Genomic DNA, 7,504 nt, shown 5'->3' with positions numbered 1-7,504 from the left:
ATGGACTCTAATGAATGTATAAGAATATTCCTATGCATTGGTACTTGGTCACCATCATTTGCATCCCACCAATCCTGTGACTATAGGAGGTGGCAATATCCAATCCAGATCAACTTTGGAACCTTATGGAACTAAGTATTCCTTGAGGTTTGACTCTGAGTTACCCAGGTGGTGGTGGCTTTTCTTCACGGACTCCTGAAAGCTCAGTTTGAGAGTCGTGCTGCCAGAACGGACTGTGCAGGTCACTATAACTGTGACTTGTAAGCTGAAACTGAGTTTTACTCAGCACAGTTGTTCAGTAACGTGAATGTAACTGTTTGCCAATTATTCCTATTGAAGAACTTCTGGCCAATTAGTGAATTTTTATCCCTTTTCTGCTGTCATATCTCACGGAGATATTTGTGAGACTTTTGGGTTTTAGTTGTCATCCACTAAAAGGAATTTTGTGTGGATTAACCCTTTAGTGTCAAAGCAGATCCCTGGACTTGTGCAGTACTATAAAGGGTAAGAACACTGGCTTAAATTACTTTCCAATTGGGCTAATCTATTTTGGCAAATTCTAAATTGAGCTTAAAGATAACATTTATTTCTTAGCGTCTGGTCAGATGAATCCAGGACCAGTGGATTATGCAACTCTACCAGCAGATAGAGATGCAGCAAACTAACGTCACAGTATATTTACCCCTGCAGTGACATCAGCCTGCCAGTATTCTCCGTCTCCAACAGATGGTGGACATGCATCTCCCCACTAGGGATTGCTTTACTTTGAAAAGGAGAAATAAAAGGAAAATTAATTCGCCCCACTCTCCTGCGGTGATACCAAATGGTCCCTCCCCCAGTTGAGATATCCTGAGGTGATTCCCATGGTCCCTCAGATTGAATGCCTTGATCCAGTAGCTGGCTCTTCAGCTGGCGTGGACTTAGCTGTTCAAATAGCTGAAAGGCAGCGGGTGCAGGAAGCCGAGCATGGTGGTGACGGTATATATCCTCTCCCCCTGCAGCTGGAGACCGTCTCTATACTGATCCAGGAAGGGCTGAGCTCAGGTAAGTTTAAAAAAATAAAAATTACAGAGACAGAGGATTTTTTTTATGTAGGGTTTCCTCCATTCTCCGTGCCCGGCGTGCCATTCTGATGTTTGTCCCGCTCCGTGGGAGGTTAAGGGACATGGGCAGCCTGGCGGGTTGAGCAGCCTTCTTAGGCTAGGCCCTGTTCTGATGCTTTTTCACTGTGTACAGCGTGGTAGGCCTCAAAGGCGTTTTGCGCATTTTTGTTAGGCTGCCCTTTTCAGGATTGTCGGTTCGGCTAGAGTGTCTAGCTGCATGTCCAGTTTTTGGACACTTAGTCGGGCCTCTTTGCATCCAAGTTAAGCTGCACCCTTAGTAGCTGCATGCTTACCTCTATGCGCACAAATTGGGCGTTTGTTGTGTGCTTAAAATTGGGGCACCTAGCATTATAGCACCTTTTTGTAGGGGCGCCTAAGTTTTGGATACCCTAGGTTTTGGGATGTCTAAGTTTTGGCCACCTAAATTTTTTTTTCTGGATGCATCAAAAAATCAAACAAAAAACAGCTGGAAGCACACCTTTGGTCACCTGTTAAGCATACTGACAGCCTAATGGCGCCTATAGCTAAAAAACCTAAGAGCCTTTCCCTCTTTGCTGCCTGTCATATTTGGGCATCTCAGCCTGGCATGTCCGCTAGCTTGTGTCAGCGCTGTTTGGAGGCTCAGGGAGAATTATCTTCCTCTGATTTTACTAAACCTGGTTCTTCCCAGCCGGATGAAGGTCTGAGTGAAGACGTGTCAGGAGAGGTGCCTGATCGTGGAACTCCCCTAACTGGTTCGTCAGCGGGGGAGGGTAGCTCAGTGAGTATGCCTCAGGTGCCTTCTGGTTTTGGCATGGATCCTTCTGCTTTTTCATGAGTAGAATTTTTCCAGGGATTGCAGTCTTTTCTTCAGGCACAGTCCTCAGCCCCATCCAATGCTGCCAGGGCAGATTCGCAGGTGGGGACCTCTCTCTTGCCCAGTTTTACTGTTAAGCACCAGAGTACATCTAGATCGGTAGCAGGTCTGCCCGATAAGGAACTGAATGGCATGGATGATGAGGCCGATCCTGACTCGCTAGAGGATGGAGAAATTACTCCGGGATTAGAACCGCATAGGACTATGCTGTAGTTCTTCCATAGAGATGAACTGCCGGTCTTGATTTCCTAGACCTTGAAAATGCTGGGAGTACCTGGGGTGGATTCCATGTCTCAGCCAAAGAAAAATCCCATTTTGGTTTCCTTGCGTAAAGCCTCCTGTTTTTTCCCTGAAATGGAGGCCATTCAAGAATTGATTGATCTTGAGTGGGGCACCCTGGAGGCTAATTTCAAAGGGGGTCAGATTTTGGAAAGCCTGTATCCTCTGAATCCGGTGGTGAGAGAGCGTTTACGTTTTCCAAAGGTGAGTGCACTTGTTTGTGCAGTCTCCAAATGGACGACTATCCCCGTGGAGAGAGGAGCGACCTTGAAGAATGTACACGATAGAAAGACTGAGGCTATCCTTAAGCAAGTCTTTGAAGCAGTGGCAATGACCTTGAAGATTGCTTCTTGTTCCCTGGTGGCTCACTTTTGTGTACTTCTCTCTCAGGAATAACTTTAGGGTGAATTCCAGGGCAATTATGGAACCAGCAGCCGCCTTCTTGGCAGATGTGGGCTGCGATTTGGTCTGCACCTCAGCCAGAGGGGTGGCTTTGATAATAGCAGCCAGGTGGAAGGTATGGCTGAGAAATTGGGCAGCCGATGCAACCTCCAAGGCTAACCTCATGAAATTGCCCTTTAAAGGCTGGCTTTTGTTTGGAGTGAGTAGGAAAAATTGGCCAGTAAGTGAGGCGAATCACCGGTTCCTCAATTGCCGGAAGATAAGAAACAGGCGCCACGCTCCTTTAGTATAAGAGGTTGTGCTAGGGGATCCAAGTATGTTCAACCCTATAAGGGAGCGAGGAATCGGCCGTTCGGTAGGTTGCAGTCTTTTCGTCCCAAACAACCCAGAAGTGGGCGCGGGCTCACTCCCGAGCCTCCCAATGAAGGTTTGCCATCTCACCCCGGGAACAGGAGATGGGGGACGTCTCTCTCTCTTTTATCAGAGGTGGGTCGAGATCACAACAGATCAGTGGGTCCTGGAGGTGATATGAGAAGGATATGCACTGGAGTTTCGTAGTATTCCTCAAGATGTGTTCATGGTGTCTCCCTGCAACTCTTCACAGAAGAAACAGGCAGTGGAAGGTACATTAGCAAGGCTCCTCAGTCTGAAGGCTGTGGTTCCTGTGCCCATGTCTCAAGAAAATACGGGGCAATAAAACAAATCGGAAGGCGGTCCCAGATAGCCAAGGCAAAAAACAACAAAGGGACAATCTTATACCGTGAAAGGATTTTATTAACAAGCCCGACTCCAGCTGAGTTTCGCCTGTTAAGGCTGCATCAGGGGCTAAAAAATTTAAAAGAAAGAACAATTTTTAAAAAAAATATTAAAATCACAATTAAAATTATCCATACCAACATATGTAGAACAAATATAAAATTCATGTTACCTCAAATTACAACTGATTAGGGATGTGAATCGTTTTAGGACGATTAAAATTATCATCCGATAATTTTAATATCGTCTTAAACCGTTATGGAACACAATACAATAGAGATTCTAACGATTTATCGTTATAAATCGTTAGAATCGTGAGCCGGCACATTAAAACCCCCTAAAACCCACCCCCGACCCTTTAAATTAAATCCCCCACCCTCCCGAACCCCCCCCCAAATGACTTAAATAACCTGCGGGTCCAGTGGCGGTCCAGAACGGCAGCGGTCCGGAACGGGCTCCTGCTACTGAATCTTGTTGTCTTCAGCCGGCGCCATTTTCCAAAATGGCGCCGAAAAATGGCGGCGGCCATAGACGAACACGATTGGACGGCAGGAGGTCCTTCCGGACCCCCGCTGGACTTTTGGCAAGTCTTGTGGGGGTCAGGAGGCCCCCCCAAGCTGGCCAAAAGTTCCTGGAGGTCCAGCGGGGGTCAGGGAGCGATTTCCCGCCGCGAATCGTTTTCGTACGGAAAATGGCGCCGGTAGGAGATCGACTGCAGGAGGTCGTTCAGCGAGGGTTCCGGCGCCTCGCTGAACGACCCTCCTGCAGTCGATCTCCTGCCGGCGCCATTTTCCGTACGAAAACGATTCGCGGCGGGAAATCGCTCCCTGACCCCCGCTGGACCTCCAGGAACTTTTGGCCAGCTTGGGGGGGGCCTCCTGACCCCCACAAGACTTGCCAAAAGTCCAGCGGGGGTCCGGAAGGACCTCCTGCCGTCCAATCGTGTTCGTCTATGGCCGCCGCCATTTTTCGGCGCCATTTTGGAAAATGGCGCCGGCTGAAGACAACAAGATTCAGTAGCAGGAGCCCGTTCCGGACCGCTGCCGTTCCGGACCGCCACTGGACCCGCAGGTTATTTAAGTCATTTGGGGGGGGGGGGTTCGGGAGGGTGGGGGATTTAATTTAAAGGGTCGGGGGTGGGTTTTAGGGGGTTTTAATGTGCCGGTTTTGCGATTTTACGTTTTTCGATTTTTCATGATTTTTCACGATTTTTCACGATATTTTACCCCCCCAAACGGCAACAATACGATTCCCTCCCCCTCCCAGCCGAAATCGATCGTTAAGACGATCGAGGACACGATTCACATCTCTACAACTGATGACTACATAGAACTAAACATTCTATGTATGGAAATATGATAAGCCAGGACCTACAACAGGCGAAACTCAGCTGGAGTCGGGCTTGTTAATAAAATCCTTTCACGGTATAAGGTTGTCCCTTTGTTGTTTTTTGTCAAGAAAATACGGGGCAATATTCCATTTATTTCATTGTGCCCAAGAAAGAGGGCTCCTTTTTCCCATCCTAGATCTCAAAGGGGTCAACCATCATTTGTGGGTGACTCATTTTCACATGGAAACCTTGCGCTCAGTGATAACAGCCAAGTAGTCGGGGGAGTTTCTGACCTCCTTGGCCCTGTCTGAAGAATATCTTCACATTCCCATCTGACTAGAGCATCAACAATTTCTGCGTTTCGCAGTTCTGGGTGGCCATTATAAGTTTCGGGTGCTGCCTTTTGGTCTGGCCACTGCTCCCAGGACCTTTTCCAAGATAATGATAGTAGTTGCGGCAGAGTTGAAAAAGGATGGAATCCTAGTACACCCGTATTTGGATTACTGGCTGATTCGAGCCAAGTCGCTGGAAGAGAGCTGCCTGGTGACCCACAAGTTGATCTCTCTGTTGCAGGAGCTTTTCTGGGTGGTGAACCTGGCCAAGAGCAGTCTTCGGCCTGCTCAGTCATTGGAATACCTTGGGGTTCAGTTCGACATGAAACAGGGCAAGATTTTCCTGCCAGAAGCTCGTATTCAGAAGTTGATGGCACAGCTGCGTCTGCTGAACGCTCTGCGCCCGACTGCATGGTCTTACCTACAAGTGCTGGGTTTAATGGTGGCAACCCTGGAAGTGATGCTGTGGGCGAGGGCACATAAGCGTCCTCTCCAGCACTCCCTGCTGTCTTGGTGGCATCCGCAGTCTCAGGACTATTTGATTTGCCTCCTCCCAACTGCAGTGATGGCTACAAGCAGATCACAGAAACAGAGAAATGATGGCAGAAAAGGACCAAATGGTCCATCCAATCTGCCCAGCAAACTTATGGTAGCACCAACCACACCATAAAGTTATCCCTCATAATGGTAGCACCAGGGGGTGGGAACTACTATGCCATACAAGTTATCCCCATACTTAGTTTCCCAAACCGTTAACATCATCTCCCTAGAATCTCCAGACTGGCTAGTACTCATGACAGACACGAGCCTCCTCAGTTGGGGAGCCCACTGTCAGGAACTGAGAGCGCAAAGGCACTGGATTGCAGAAGAGTCTCTCTGGAACATCAATCGGCTGGAAGCCAGGGCAGTCCGGTGGGCATGTTTACAGTTTGGCAGCAGGTTACAGGGTCGAGCGGTCCGGATAATGTTGAACAATGCAACGATTGTGGCTTACATCAATCGGCAGGGAGGAATCAAGAGCCAGCAAGTGTCGCAGGATATAGATCAACTTATGGAATGGGCAGAAGTGCATCTCCATATGATCTCAGCCTCATACATAACAGGAAAAGACAATGTAAGAGCAGACGTTTTCAGCAGGGAGAGTTTGGACCCAGGAGAATGGGAGTTGTCAAATGAAGTGTTTCAGCTGATTCTGGATCGCTGGGGTCTTCTGTTTCTAGACCTGTGGCGATGTCTCGCAATGTAAAAGTTCCTCGATTCTTCGGTTGAAAGTCATTGGGGATCGATGTTCTTGTGCAGGAGTGGCCAGAAGACAAGTTACTATACGCCTTTCCTCCTTGGCCCATGTTGGGCAGGTTGATTCAGAGGGTTGAGCACCACAGAGGGATGATGCTCTTGGTTGCTCCAGATTGGCCCAGGAGACCATGGTATGCGGATCTGCAATGACTCCTGGTGGATTCGCCCTTTCAGCTTCCAGTACACAGGAATCTGTTGTGGTAGGGACTTGTTCTTCATGAAGATACGATTCGATTTTGTCTTTCGGTATGGCCCTTGAAAGGGCTTGCTTGCTGAAACATGGATACTATTTGGCAGTGCTTTCCATCTCGCTAAGAGCTAGAAAGGTCTCCACTTCCTTATCCTATGTGCGGATTTGGTGAGTATTTGAGGCCTGGTGTGAAAATTGAGGTGCTCTTCCTTGTTCGGTCAAGATCCCGGTCATTTTGGAATTTTTACAGGATGGATTGAATAAAGGGTTGGCCCTCAATTCCTTAAAGGTAAGATAATGGCTCTCGCCTGTTTCAGGGGTCAGGTGAATGGTGGCCCTTTTCCTGAAAGGAGTGAAACATCTTCGTCCTCCCTTATGGTTCCCGTTACCCTTGGTGTTGGATTTCTTAGCGGGCCATACCGATGCGTAGCCTTTTCTTGTGGCAATTTGTTCTGCGCGTAGAGTTTCTGAGCTGCAGGCCTTGTCTTGCCGGGAGCCATTTCTCCAGGTAGCTCCGGGGTGGTACAGCTGTGTATTGTTTCTTCTTTTTTACCGAAAGTGGTCTCTAATTTTCACTTGAATCAGTCCATTTCCCTGCCATCTCTGGACAGGGAAAGAGATGTAGAGGAGTATCGTTTGTTTGCGACCTTGGATGTCAATAGACGGATCGTCAGGTATCTGGAGATTACTAAACCTTTATGAAAGATGGATCCCCTGTTTGTCCTCCCCATTGGTGGTAATAAACAAGGAGAGCCGGCTTCGCAGACTACAATAGCTCGCCTGGATTAAGGAGATAGTCATGGCCCGCTTATGTGGATTCTGAAAAGCTGTTACCTAGTCAGATTAGGGCTAATTCCACTTGGGCTCAGGTGGTGTCATGAGCAGAAGTTAGATTGTTATTCCCGTCGACTTTGCCAAGCTGCGACATGGTCCCCCCTTACACACTTTTTCCAGGTATTA

The sequence above is a fragment of the Rhinatrema bivittatum genome, chromosome 8 (genome assembly GCF_901001135.1).
Source record: "Rhinatrema bivittatum chromosome 8, aRhiBiv1.1, whole genome shotgun sequence".
Classification (NCBI taxonomy): Eukaryota; Metazoa; Chordata; class Amphibia; order Gymnophiona; family Rhinatrematidae; genus Rhinatrema; species Rhinatrema bivittatum.
The sequence above is the reverse complement of the archived record's forward strand: the minus strand, read 5'-3'. Positions refer to the sequence as shown.